The sequence below is a fragment of the Magnolia sinica genome, chromosome 2, assembly GCF_029962835.1.
Source record: "Magnolia sinica isolate HGM2019 chromosome 2, MsV1, whole genome shotgun sequence".
NCBI classification, from domain to species: Eukaryota; Viridiplantae; Streptophyta; class Magnoliopsida; order Magnoliales; family Magnoliaceae; genus Magnolia; species Magnolia sinica.
In genome coordinates, this window is record NC_080574.1 from 39,808,458 (window position 1) to 39,820,786 (window position 12,329).

At 43.2% G+C, this 12,329-nt stretch overlaps 1 non-coding gene across 1 annotated transcript; it reads left to right on the forward strand.

The window, feature by feature from the left end:
- Positions 1-809: 809 nt before the first annotated feature.
- Positions 810-916, forward strand: LOC131238169 (small nucleolar RNA R71). The gene has a single exon (XR_009167579.1). It is a non-coding gene; the product is annotated as a small nucleolar RNA R71 (small nucleolar RNA).
- Positions 917-12,329: the final 11,413 nt, after the last annotated feature.

Consider the following 12,329-nt stretch of genomic DNA (forward strand, 5'->3'; position numbering starts at 1 on the left):
CGGGCCTAACCGGAAGAGTTTTATCAATGATCTTCCCACTCCTAAGAGTGGTGATGGATTTAGCATGCCCCATCTGATTGGAAGAGCTGGGATCATTAATCTCGTACTGCGGTTTAGGATTGGGGAGTGGTTGTGCAGGAAGCATCCCCTTTTCTATAACCGTCATAGGAGAATCTATCTTTTGCATAAAATCTATAATTCCCCGCATTGCCTGAGCCAGCTCTTGTATGGGATTTTGAACCGGTTCCTCTTGAGGTTTCACTTGATTTGGATTTTGATTGAAGAAACCTGGAGGAGTAGCCGTCTGTCCATTCCTCCAACTAAAGTTTGGATAATTTTTCCAGCCAGGATTGTATGTATTGGAGTTAGGTCCAGTAAAAGGTCTTTGATAATTATTTACGGCATTGGCTTGTTCATTCAACACTCCTCGAAAGGCAGGTATTGTAAGATAGTTTTTAGTTGTGTGAATGTTGCAATCACAGATGCCGCAAATAATTTCATTGACCTTATCCTTATTTCCTTCCATGGCCTCAACTTTCCTTATGAGCGTAGTCACTTTACACTTGAGATCATCCTCTTCTTTCAAGAGATATAATCCACCTTTCTCCTTTAATTGAGTCGGCCTAGACGTAGTGTTCGCCATTGGGTAATAGTCCCATGATTGTGTTTTTTCAGCGAGACTATCGAGGTAATCCCATACCTCGTCAACATCTTTATTAATGAACTCTCCATTACACATTGTCTCGACCATTTGGCGCATGGAAGATGTCAGTCCATCATAGAAAAAATTTATAATGCGCCACATTTCAAATCCGTGTTGTGGGCATGAACTGACCAAATCTTTGAACCTTTCCCAACATTGGAAGAATGTTTCTTCTTCCTTTTGGGCAAAGTTCATTATTGCTTTTCTGAGGGTAATCGTTTTATGATGTGGGAAGAATTTTTTTATGAATTCCCTCTGCATGTCGTTCCATGTGCCAATGGATCTAGGACGCAGTGAATGTAACCACGTCTTAGTTTTCTCTTTTAAGGAAAAAGGAAAGAGTTTCAGCCTAATTGTATCCTCAAATACATTAGGAAAACATAATGTAGCTATAATCTCATCGAACTCTTTCAAATGTAAATATGGACTTTCTGATTCAAGTCCATGGAATTTGGGAAGGGGTTGGATAACTCCTGGCTTGATGTCCATTTGTCCTGTGTTTTCAGGAAAAATCATGCATGAGGGCGTACTCACTCCCGCCGGTTGTAGATAATCTCGTAGAGTACGAGGCGGGGGTGCCTGTTGCACCTCATTCTCATCTTGGGTATCCTCCACCCTTGGTGGAAGTAGAGGAGGTTGGTCTTCAGCCATAACTTCAGTTAACTCAGGGGATTTCGAGCGGTGTCTAGTCCTGCGATGGATAGTCAACCCCTCAACCAATCCTCCTTCAGTCAAGAGACGTCGAGTGTTGTCACGGGCCCACTTGGGCATGAAAACACTCGCAGCCCTCAATTAAAACCTAATCCTAAGAAAGAAAAAGGAAATCTAGAAAGAAAGAGAGTTGGAAAGAAATTACCAAATTGGAGTCCTAAGTTAAAAACCTGCAAAATAAAACAAAAATAAGTTAGATTCTAAAAAGAGAAGAACGATCCTTTAAAAGGAAAATGGCAGTAAATTGATTTCTAAAAGAAGGAATTCGTAAAAGAAAGTGAAAATTTCTAAAATAAATTAGGAAAGACTTAAACTAGAAAGTAAATTTAAAAGAGAACTGAAAAAAAATAGGAAGTAGAGAAGGAGCTTACCGAATTAGAAATTTCTATTTTAAAGGCCTATAAAATAGGAAGGTTAGTTTCTAAATAAAAATTCTAAAAATAATTTAGGAAACAATTTAGATTTTTAAAGAGTTAAAAATAGAAAGTTAATTTCTAAGAAGGGAAAGAAATAACCTAATTTCTAAAAATAAACTATTTCCTACAGAAGGGAGGATACTAGAATTAGAAAATTTCTAAAATTTAAACCCTAATTCAAAAAAATGGGAAAAAGTAGAGAGATTAGGATGAATTACCAATTGAGAAACTTATGTCAAGATCCTATAAAACAGGAAACAAGTTAGTTTTAAACTCAAATAAATAAAAAAACTAAGGTTAGTAAAATCCTAATCTTAAGCTAATCCTAAAACCAATTAATTTCAGAGAATCATAACCGTCAGTCCCCGGCAACGGCGCCAAAAACTTGTTCACTCCCCAAGTATAGGGTTGTGATGTAGTAATAAACTCGGTAAGACCGAGGTCGAATCCACAGGGACTGATACCTGTACGTTATCTGAAACCAAGTAGAACTAGAACTAGACTAAGATGTGATCTAAACCAAATAGAATTTAAGGAATAATTATCTAAAACTTTAAGGAATTTAGAGGAAGGAAACTAGGGATTCAGAGGATCCACTTGTAGAGATCAGGGAGATCTTATGCCTGCACCAATGATTATGGAATTCAAACTGAACTTATTTGATATGGTTTTCAAGAGATGAAAGGTACATGAATTAGAATGGATTCCATCATCTAACCATGCCCAGGAGACAAAGCAAACAATAGGATTAAACTAATTACTAACCAATCAACATTGTGTGAAGATCAGGAAGGGTACTATCATCCAACCATGCCCAGGAGACGATGGTGAACAACAGGGCCTCCTAATATCATAAACATCAAAAGAGAAATGGAGATATTCAAAGCCATTGCAAACCCATTGTAATTTCAGTCACAACAGACCATTAAAGACTGAGAAAATATTCTTTTAATAATCAACTTAAGACCAAGTTCAGTTCAGAAATTCAAATTAAACGCATGAAATAGTGTCTCCCATCTCGCTACAGGCTTTACCTCTTAGCCCTAGCTAAGAGGATTAGCCACACATGAATGGGCTGAACATTAAAAAAAAATAGAGGAAATATACAGGAAAAGAAGAGAAAAACCAGGCTCCTCTCTCTTTCTCCCACGTCCCAGCTTCACAGCCGACCTCTCTTTTCCTCAGCTTTTCTTCTGCCTTCCTCTCCCACGACCTCCAAACTGTTACAGCAGCAAATCCCTTCAATCGTCCAAAAACCAGCAGAAGAAACGTCTTCACGTTTCTTCCTTTCTTCCTGGCAAACCAAAACCAAACCCGAAATGTAGCTGCTCCTCTTCATACTCTAGTCGTCCTCCCTTTTGATCCCCGTTTTTTTCTTCCCCCCTCTTGCCTTGCTCCTCCCCTTCCTTTATAGGATTCCGGCCCTGATGGCTGAGTCGAGCCTCGAATTCTTCTTCGCAGTCCGTTTGCAACGGAGCCGGACTCTCGGTTTACGCAGAAAGAGCCTACGCAGCAAAGATTCGCAGCCGGAAGAAGAACGTGTTCGGTGATGCTTTACCGCGGATATCTCCGAGAAAATTCCTTTGCACGGTCGGTTTCCGCTCCTGCTCCATCCGAATGGCTTGGATCAACGAGAGGTTTGATGATGGTGGCCCACCAGAGACGACCGCAGCCTCCTGTTGCGAACAGAGTCGCCGGTTTACGCGCTGTGATGGCAGGGGGGTCCAAGATTGACGGTGATGGATAAATCCACGCCGACCATTAGATTTCCGTCAAAAAACCAGTAAGATTCGGCTGGTTTTATGTTAGATTCGGTGTGGCCCATGCGATCTTCGTTCCCACCGTCCATTCCTGCGTTTGAGCGGCTGGGATCGTGAAGATGCTTGCATGGTGGAAAAAGGACACCTAGGCATTGTTCTTGGCCATCTCCTACGACAAGTGGACGGTTTGGATCGTCGAACTGAGGAGCGAGTGGGGCCCACAACGATCTCCCGGCGCAAACAGCGTCGGACGCTGTTTCTTAAAAGAAAACGGACTGCGGGTCAGTCCATGGTTTGACCGGACTCTCCGTCCGGTGCACCTCTCATGCACATGTACCCTATGTACATGCAGTGTAAATAGGGGTTCATCGTGATGTTCGTGAAAAATCCGTTCCGTCCATCCATTCTGTTATATCATTTAGACTGTCTAGACCAATTTTGAAGCATATCCAGATATCAGGCGGGCCCCACATAATGATTAAAGGGGCTGATCTGTCCGTTGGGCCACTTCCAGAGAGATCCAATGGCTGAAATTTGACGTGTACGGTTACTTTATGGTCCTCAGGCCACATATGAAGTTTCAAGCTGATCAGATGGTGGGAACCCTATGATCTTGCATTCTGGACACTTTTCAGGCCACTTGAGCTTTAATTTCTCGATTTTCTTGGATCCTTAGTGTGCAAATCTGTCGATCTTGGTCTCCTAGGGTCCGTCGCTTGCCTTGGTGCCTTCAGACCGTTAAATCCATGCTTTTAGTACCCTTTTCCAGTCCAAGCTCGTGAATACAACCTGCATCACAAACATGATTAAATCAGGCCGTTAAACAATACTATGTTTGTAAATCTATGCAGCAACTGGGTCTGATATGCAATATTTGACCCTCAACAGGGTGGGGCCCACCTTGGTGATGTATGTGTCCTACATCCAGCCGTGCATCAGGTTAGATGTGTGGTCCACCTCGATATATGTTTTATATAGCCACTCGTCCATCTGCTATAAACGGTGGGCCCCTTGCTACATGTGTTATATATGTCATGCCATCCATCCATTCACTAGGCTGGTGGGCCACATGTGTGGACCCACCTGATGTATGTGTTGCTCCCACGCCGTCTAGCGGCTGTGGGACCCACATGATAAATGTGTTGTACATTACATCGACCAGTTGTTTGGGATGGTGTTGGACACACCCTGATGCATGTTTTAATCCACGCCATCCATTGCGTGGACGGCAGGCCCCACATTGACGTATTTATGGCCTTTGACGAGGCCCGATGTGATGTATGAGAGGCCCATATGCGCGGCCCAATGTGATATATTTATGACCCATTTGGTGAGGCCCATTATGATGTATATGTAGCCCATGAGTGAGGCCTAATGTGTTGTATATGAAGCTCATGTGATGCGGCCCATGATGATGTATATGAGGTCCATTGTGTTGTATGAGAGGCCCATGAGATGAGGCCCATTGTGATGTATATTAGGCCTGTGTGAGCGGCCCATTATGATGTATTTGTGACCCATAGATATGGCCCATTGTGATGTATTTGCGACTTATGTATAGGGCCCATTGTGATGTAATTGCAGCCCGTGTATGAGGCCCATTGTGATGTATTTGCGACCCGTGTATAGGGCCTATTATGATGTAATTGTAGCCCGTGTATGAGGCCCATTGTGATGTATATATGGTCCATGTGATAAGGCCCAATGTGATGTATTTGTGACCCATCGTGATGTATATTAGGCCCTTTGTGTGAGGCTCATTATGTTGTGTATAAGACCCTTGTACTATAAGGGCCACTCCTGGGGAGCAATGTTGGTTGAATGTCCATATTGATGGGCAATGATGGTTAAATGTCCACATTGTAGCCTTCCCTTAGGTCCTTTGTTAGGCCCATTATCGATGCCAATTATTGATATTGTATCGGTGCCGATTATTGAGGACGATGCTGATTACCGATGTCAATTATCAAGGCCGATTATCGATGTTACTTATCAGTGCTGGTTATCGATACCGATTATGAGTATGTGACAGCATAGCATCATGATACATACCCATACGCATCATCTGCATGTTTGTTATGAGAAGTGGTTGACTATTGCATATGTCATACAACAGGTTGTTCATGGGACTCCCTGATAGGCGGAGTCGTACCACATGAACACACGGTATACGCAAGATTAATGCATGATTGGACTGTGTGACTCATGCATATTGCATTTTGTGATATGACTACTGTATGCCTTAGCGATATCAAGGCCTTAGCCTCCACAGGCATATCGTGGATGGCTAGATGGGACACCAGAAATATTTGATTTTAGTACTGTGGGCACATAGGATGTCCTTGGGTGAGAGTCCCAGAATCCTCTGGTACCGAAGGAGACTCCAATGTCCAGACCGAGTAGATACATGAGTGCCTGAGTGCCGAATACCAATAGGCGGCATCTTCCACTGTGTTGTGGTCGATTGGAAGGGGGTGTGGCCTTATCCGCCCGAGTGAGGGGGCTGTAAGATAGGCTGAGTTTGACCAGCTCATAAATGGGTCCACTATCGATGAGCCGGGTACGTATTGACAGACTACTGGTTAGGCGGATAGTGAGGTCATTTTCACTCGCTGGTTGTGTGGCTAGGGAGACATCAGTCAGTGTGGAGTGTACGAGACCTCGATGATGATCCCAGAAATGTATAGTAATGATATGTGGACTTATTGAGTAGGAGTTACATACTCAGCATTTTTCTTATTCATTCATTCATTCATTCATTCACCGTCCACTCAGGCTGGTGATGCGCAACTAATTATTGTGTACCTTCGCAATGACAAGGATTTCGGTTGGGGCACGCGATTAACCTGAGATCAGGAGTTTACCACATTGAGTCTGGCTATTCAAATTTAAGTATGAGACTGGTTTGGATAGAAGTCTCTTGTGATGGACCCCATAGCCTGCGATATATGTACTATCATCTCGACTTCACACTCCAGCTTAGTCATTTCATTCGCACCACATATTGCATTGCATCCTCAGCACATAGTATTTAGTTTACTATACTTCTGTATTATATAGCCTAGATGAGGTTGACGGTATTTATGAACTCATCAGGATTTGTATATTGCAATGCTTCCTCAGTATATGATATTGGCTTATTATGTTTTTGCATCGCATAGCCTAGATAAGGTTGATGGTATTTTGGACTTGCCACGATCTGCATTACATACTCTGATATTGTATGACTTATGAATCTGCCAGTATTTCTGCTTACTCTGATATTGCTTACTTGACGCTTACCTTGTGCACACACTTACACTACCCTCTAAGCTTTCTATAAGCTTATGCACGTTAGATGCATGCAGGTGACGTTAGGTCGCAGCAACATTGAGCTTGGAGCATGCAGCTATCTTCTGGAGCTTTAATTATCGAAATATGTATTTTCCTTTTAGCACTGTATTCAACTGTTTATATTAGTGGATATGTGATGATGATGTTGCCTTTGTGATTTGGGTAAACTTGTGGTTATGCTTCTTACGAGATAAATGTATATTGAAAAATCCTCCTTGTAGGATCTCAGGATTAGAATCTAGTGTATGGGCGCTGGGAGCCGAAAATGGGGTACTACGGAGGCTGTCGGCACTGGATTCAGTGATCGGGAATTTTATGAGCCTGGTTTCCGAATTTAGGGCGTGACAATGCATGAATGAGTAAATTGCTATATTTAATGTTCATGCTTTATTCTCGTAGCTATCGTTGTTGGTTAGCTACTTTTGTCAGATATTTAAGACTACTTAAGTAATCGGGTTAGTCGGCAAATTGATGAAGACAGGGGTGGCTCGAGTTAGGTCGGCCACCTTAGACTCATTTGATTGATCAAGGCCAAACACGAATGACCGACAATAGCTAGACTTTGCGAGATTCTTACACCCAATGCCAGTTGCGCCAGTGTTTGTCCAAGTCAATCGAGATGGTCAAATGGCCAACTAATCGTGTTTGTTCACCATATATGATCATGACTATTTGAATCTGGGATACCCCATACTCTTTGAAAAGTCTAATGATAACTATTAGTGATACAATCCACAAGTCTTATGAGCTAGTATGGTGGTATGGGATATTGTGTCCGTGTTGTTGGCCTACACTGGGGTGACGAGCCTCTCCGTAGAACTGGGCATGTCTGACCTGATCCGATGGATCCGACCTGATCCGAATCGAACCGACGGCCTGGATCGGTGCGAATCGAGTAGGGCCATCTAGATTCGATAATTTTCTGGATCGAGGTCAATCCGGACCGATCCGATCCAAAACCCGATCCGAATGGATCCGATCCGATCCAAATAGGTACATGCACAACACGCATCCCTCTCTCTCTCTTAGAGATGCAAAGGAAGAGCCTTTCATAAGCAGATGCCATTTTTGTAGCAATGAATAGCTTTAAAGCTCTGCCTCGAGCTACCTCACCTTTCTTCTCCAAAACCTCCCTCCTATGTCTCAAAACCTCATAAAGAGACTCCTTCAATGACTCTACTGTCAGTGAGAATGTTTATCCCATCTCCGAGCCCGCGATTACAGTGTCGGTTATGCTGGCAAACCTCATAGCCATCACAGGCTTGCCTGAAAGCATTGCTTCTAGCAATGTATGGTCTAAGCCCTGAGCTCGAATCATCGGGTTTACAAAAATGTCAAGTGCATTGTAAAATCAGGCGAGTTGGGTCTGTTCTAAAGGCCCCAAAATTAGTAAATTCCACTCAAGGTCTTTATACCAAGCACCCCATGGCCCACCTCCAGCAACAAGAATATAAACCGACTTCTGAAAAGTCTTATCCTCCATGAATATCTGTTTTAATGCTTCAAACATGATCAGATGGCCTTTATCCTTCAGCAACCTCCCTGCCATTCCAATTACTAAGCCTGCAGATTCTGGAATTCCAAACTTTTGCCGGAACTCTTGGCCGTGCTTGAAATCCGGCATGTAGATCTCTTCATCGACGCCATTGAGAATTGTATGAACTCGTTCTTCTGGAATCATATAAATCCACTTTAGAACATTTCCAACATGATCGCTGGTAGTGACATGGTGGGCATAAAAATGTGGTAGCTTTCGAGGATTTCATTCCTCTAATGGCAGAAAATCTTGGAGAAGAAGGTCTTATGGACCGATCCGAATCGTGCCCAACCCGATCTGACTCAGTTTTCCTGACCGAGTTAGACTCGGATTAGGCCAGCCATGCACCGGATCGGTTTGAATCAGATGTCTTGGACTTGGTCCCAAATCGGATTGAGTTCGGGTCAGGCCATGTAGATTTCGGACCGAGTCGAGTTAGGCCCAATCCGATCCGACTCGGTCTGATGCCTAGCTCTACCTCTCCGTAGTGACCGTGAGTGATGTTGCCTACAACTTGCCTATCGTATGTGCTCAACTAGAAGTGATGAACCCAGCGAATCAAGGGACACAAGCACGGAGCCGCTACAGCCATTTCACGCCTAGTGATCCGGATGAGACTCATAATAACATTATAACACCCCGTACTTTGAATACTCGGGTGTTACTATTTAAATCATAGAAAGCATTTAGGGACATGAGAAATGCAGAATAAAACTATAAAACTATCATCAAATAATTCACAAAGAGACCATCCTTGTAACCCATGAATCCTTTTAAAAGATCTTATTGGTCTACAACTCCCATTGAGTTAAGTCTAAGGTCATTTTATGAGTCCATCGACATATAAGAAGGGTCCTACTCACCAACCACTGTATAAAATCGAAATATAAGACAACCTAAAAATCCCTTGTGTACATCGTAAGGTACAAGTCTATTTAGCAAGATCGCAATCAAATCATATATTTTGGACCTCTAACCCTTATCTTAGAATCAAAACAAATCTAAACCACCCAAATTAGATCGGTAAGTGAAGGCATCTTGTAAGGATCCAAATTGTCCATCTAGTGGACCATTAGACCTTAAAACATCTTAAAGTTGGGACCAAATCATTATATCCACTGTTCATTAAACATAGATCCCTTAACCTAACAATCCACAACTTGATTTCTACTCAAAATGGAGCCTAGGACAATCAAACAGTTGATGTTCAGATTCAAAATGATCTAATCGCTAAATTGTCAATAGATGTTAAGTAGATGCATTCCAATAGTCATAAGACTATGAACTAGAGATTTGAGTAGATCCCACCATTGAATTGTCAGTATCAATAATTGATCATCAAAAGTTACACCAGGTAGCCGTTTCAAACATCCGATCCACGAATTATCGAGTCATTACACTCAATTTAATGATCCACCACTCTACTATTGTGATTGGACCTTAAGATCATCAAACCTACTAAATATTTCCATATAGGTAGGGCTAGAAATACTATGAATCACTAATGAACATATTAGGACATGATCTAACCATTATATCGTTAAGTATCACTAAAGGGAATGCAAAACCATCAGAAAAGGCCCACTTGGGCTGTGGATCTGCCTCATAGTCGAATTGGTGGCCCATGTCAAGCTATTGGGGATGATGGATGGGATAGATTTCAGGTAGATATCTTAGTGGACCACTAACGATCTGTGTTGAAGCGATCCAGCTATTCAAACTCATGATTGCTCGTTCAGGTGAGATGTAGGGATGACTAATCGTGGAAAAGACCATTTAAATTACCTTAAATCAAATTATGAACCATTAGGCATGTCGATGATCATATTTGGAAAGAACCTAACCGTCAGATCAGCAAAAGTTTATAATTAGAAGCTAAGATTCTGAGAGGCGGCCCACTTGAGTCTTTAAGTTGCCTCATCCTTTGGGCTGGACCCTAATATGAGCCACCAAGATGAATGAATGGTGTGGATCCATCCAAATCCTCATGGTGGACCCCACTTCATGTGATGCATGCACACAGCAAGTGCACACTCACCGTGCACCGGGCTGGAAACCCAGTCACTCCGGGTTTGACCCGATATCTCCTGAAAAGGAGATTTCTCTCCAGCTTTCCCTCCCACACCATTTTAAATCGGGCTGCCACCGTGCGTTTATCAATGGGCCACCGTTAGGATCCAAGGCCTCAATCTGAACCATCCATCTTGAAGAACAGGAGATTCAGACTAAACCCCCAAAATTTCCTCCCAAGTGAAACTACACAAACGCTAGCGCAAGAGGGCTATTTGTGCTTCTTTTCTTTCCAAAAATGGAAAGTCCGGTTTTCTTCCACGTTGGAGATCTGCGTGAGGTTTTCTCCTTCAATCCCAACCGTCTGATATAAGCAATCGTAACCATCCATTTTTCCCTGGTTTAGGGCTCCCTTACCAAGCTGAAAATCACGACCAGTTTCGGTTTTACCGGCCGTATTCGAAGGTTTTTGCAAGCCAGCACAATCCAGATTGTGCATTCTCCATCCGATGATCTCGGATAGGTTAGGGCTTTAAGACAAGGATATATATTGCAATAATTTTGCTGCCCTATCCCTTGTAGCCGCACCAGCGAAACTTTAGCCGTTTCCTTCTAAAGCTCGAACCCACCACCCAAACTGGTTCGAAGCTTCGAAATTGAGGGTCAGGGAGCACTGTGGGAGCAACTAGAGCCGTCCCCATGAAGCAGATCAAAGGGAGATTCGTCGAATTTCATTCCGCCATTGGCGATCGACTCATCTTCTCCACCAAGCCGCATTAACTCGGGCTAAGTCGGGGCTCTATTTGGCCGTGAGGAAAGGCTTACAGAGAGAGAGGTAAAAGGAATAAGGAGAGAGAATGGAGATGATGGAGTGAGCTGCTATTGAGTCAGATTAGCAAGTTGGTGCGACACCTTGTGGTGAACTGTTGCTGTCGCACTCAGTTGGACTTTGTCTGTCCGGGTCTGAGCTTGTGTAGGCCGCCTTGGGCATCTAACCTCATTGTCGAACCTTCAGCAGCAGAAGAAGAAGAAGAAGTTAGAGACAGGAAGAGAAAATGAGAGAGAGAGAGGGTGGTGCGGGTGCTACTATCGCACCAAGTCGGGTCAAGGGGAGTTGCTGCACGAGTTGGGCAGTCCCTTGAGCATTCAAACAGGAGAAGGAAGGAAGAAATGAGGTAAAGAGAAACAAGGAAGAAAGAGGGAGAGTGGGGCATTTGCTGTCTCAACCTGACTCACCGAGGTCGAGCTGACTCGCTGACCTGACCTAGTCAAGTATTTAACTAGGTTGAAAGTGTAATGACCCGGGAATTTTTGTGCTAATCTTTCCTTAAGCAGTTGCTTTTGGGGTAATTAACGCTATACTCGATTGCTTGTGAAATTTGCATCAATCACTTTAAATTCGATCTGCATGACTCAAAACGTGTAGATTAGTTAGCGCGATGTTACTCTAAAATCTGGGATCCATCGCTAAATCCAGTTGTTCTGGAGAATTTTTAGAACTTCTGGATCGGACCTGGACCGCGCGTCGAAAGTCCGATAGCGATGATCTTAGGCTATTGCGGTCACCATGTTGGGCTTGACCATCACCTCGAAAATCAAGTCCATGTGATGTTCTGGGTCGATTTGATTGAGTTCGGAGTGAAGAGTGTGAGAACGGTTGGAAATTTATTAAGCTTTTATGAAATCCGAGTCGTGTCGCTTGCGCGATGATTTTAAGCAATCTGACCGTTGGATTCTGACCCAATTTCACCCTCTAATCAGGGAAGGTGACCCAGGCATGTCCTTGTGCTTGTGGACCTGATCGAGATTCATTGATCGTTGAATTGAGTGTGGTCCGCCACGGCTGATCTGAAGAGCCG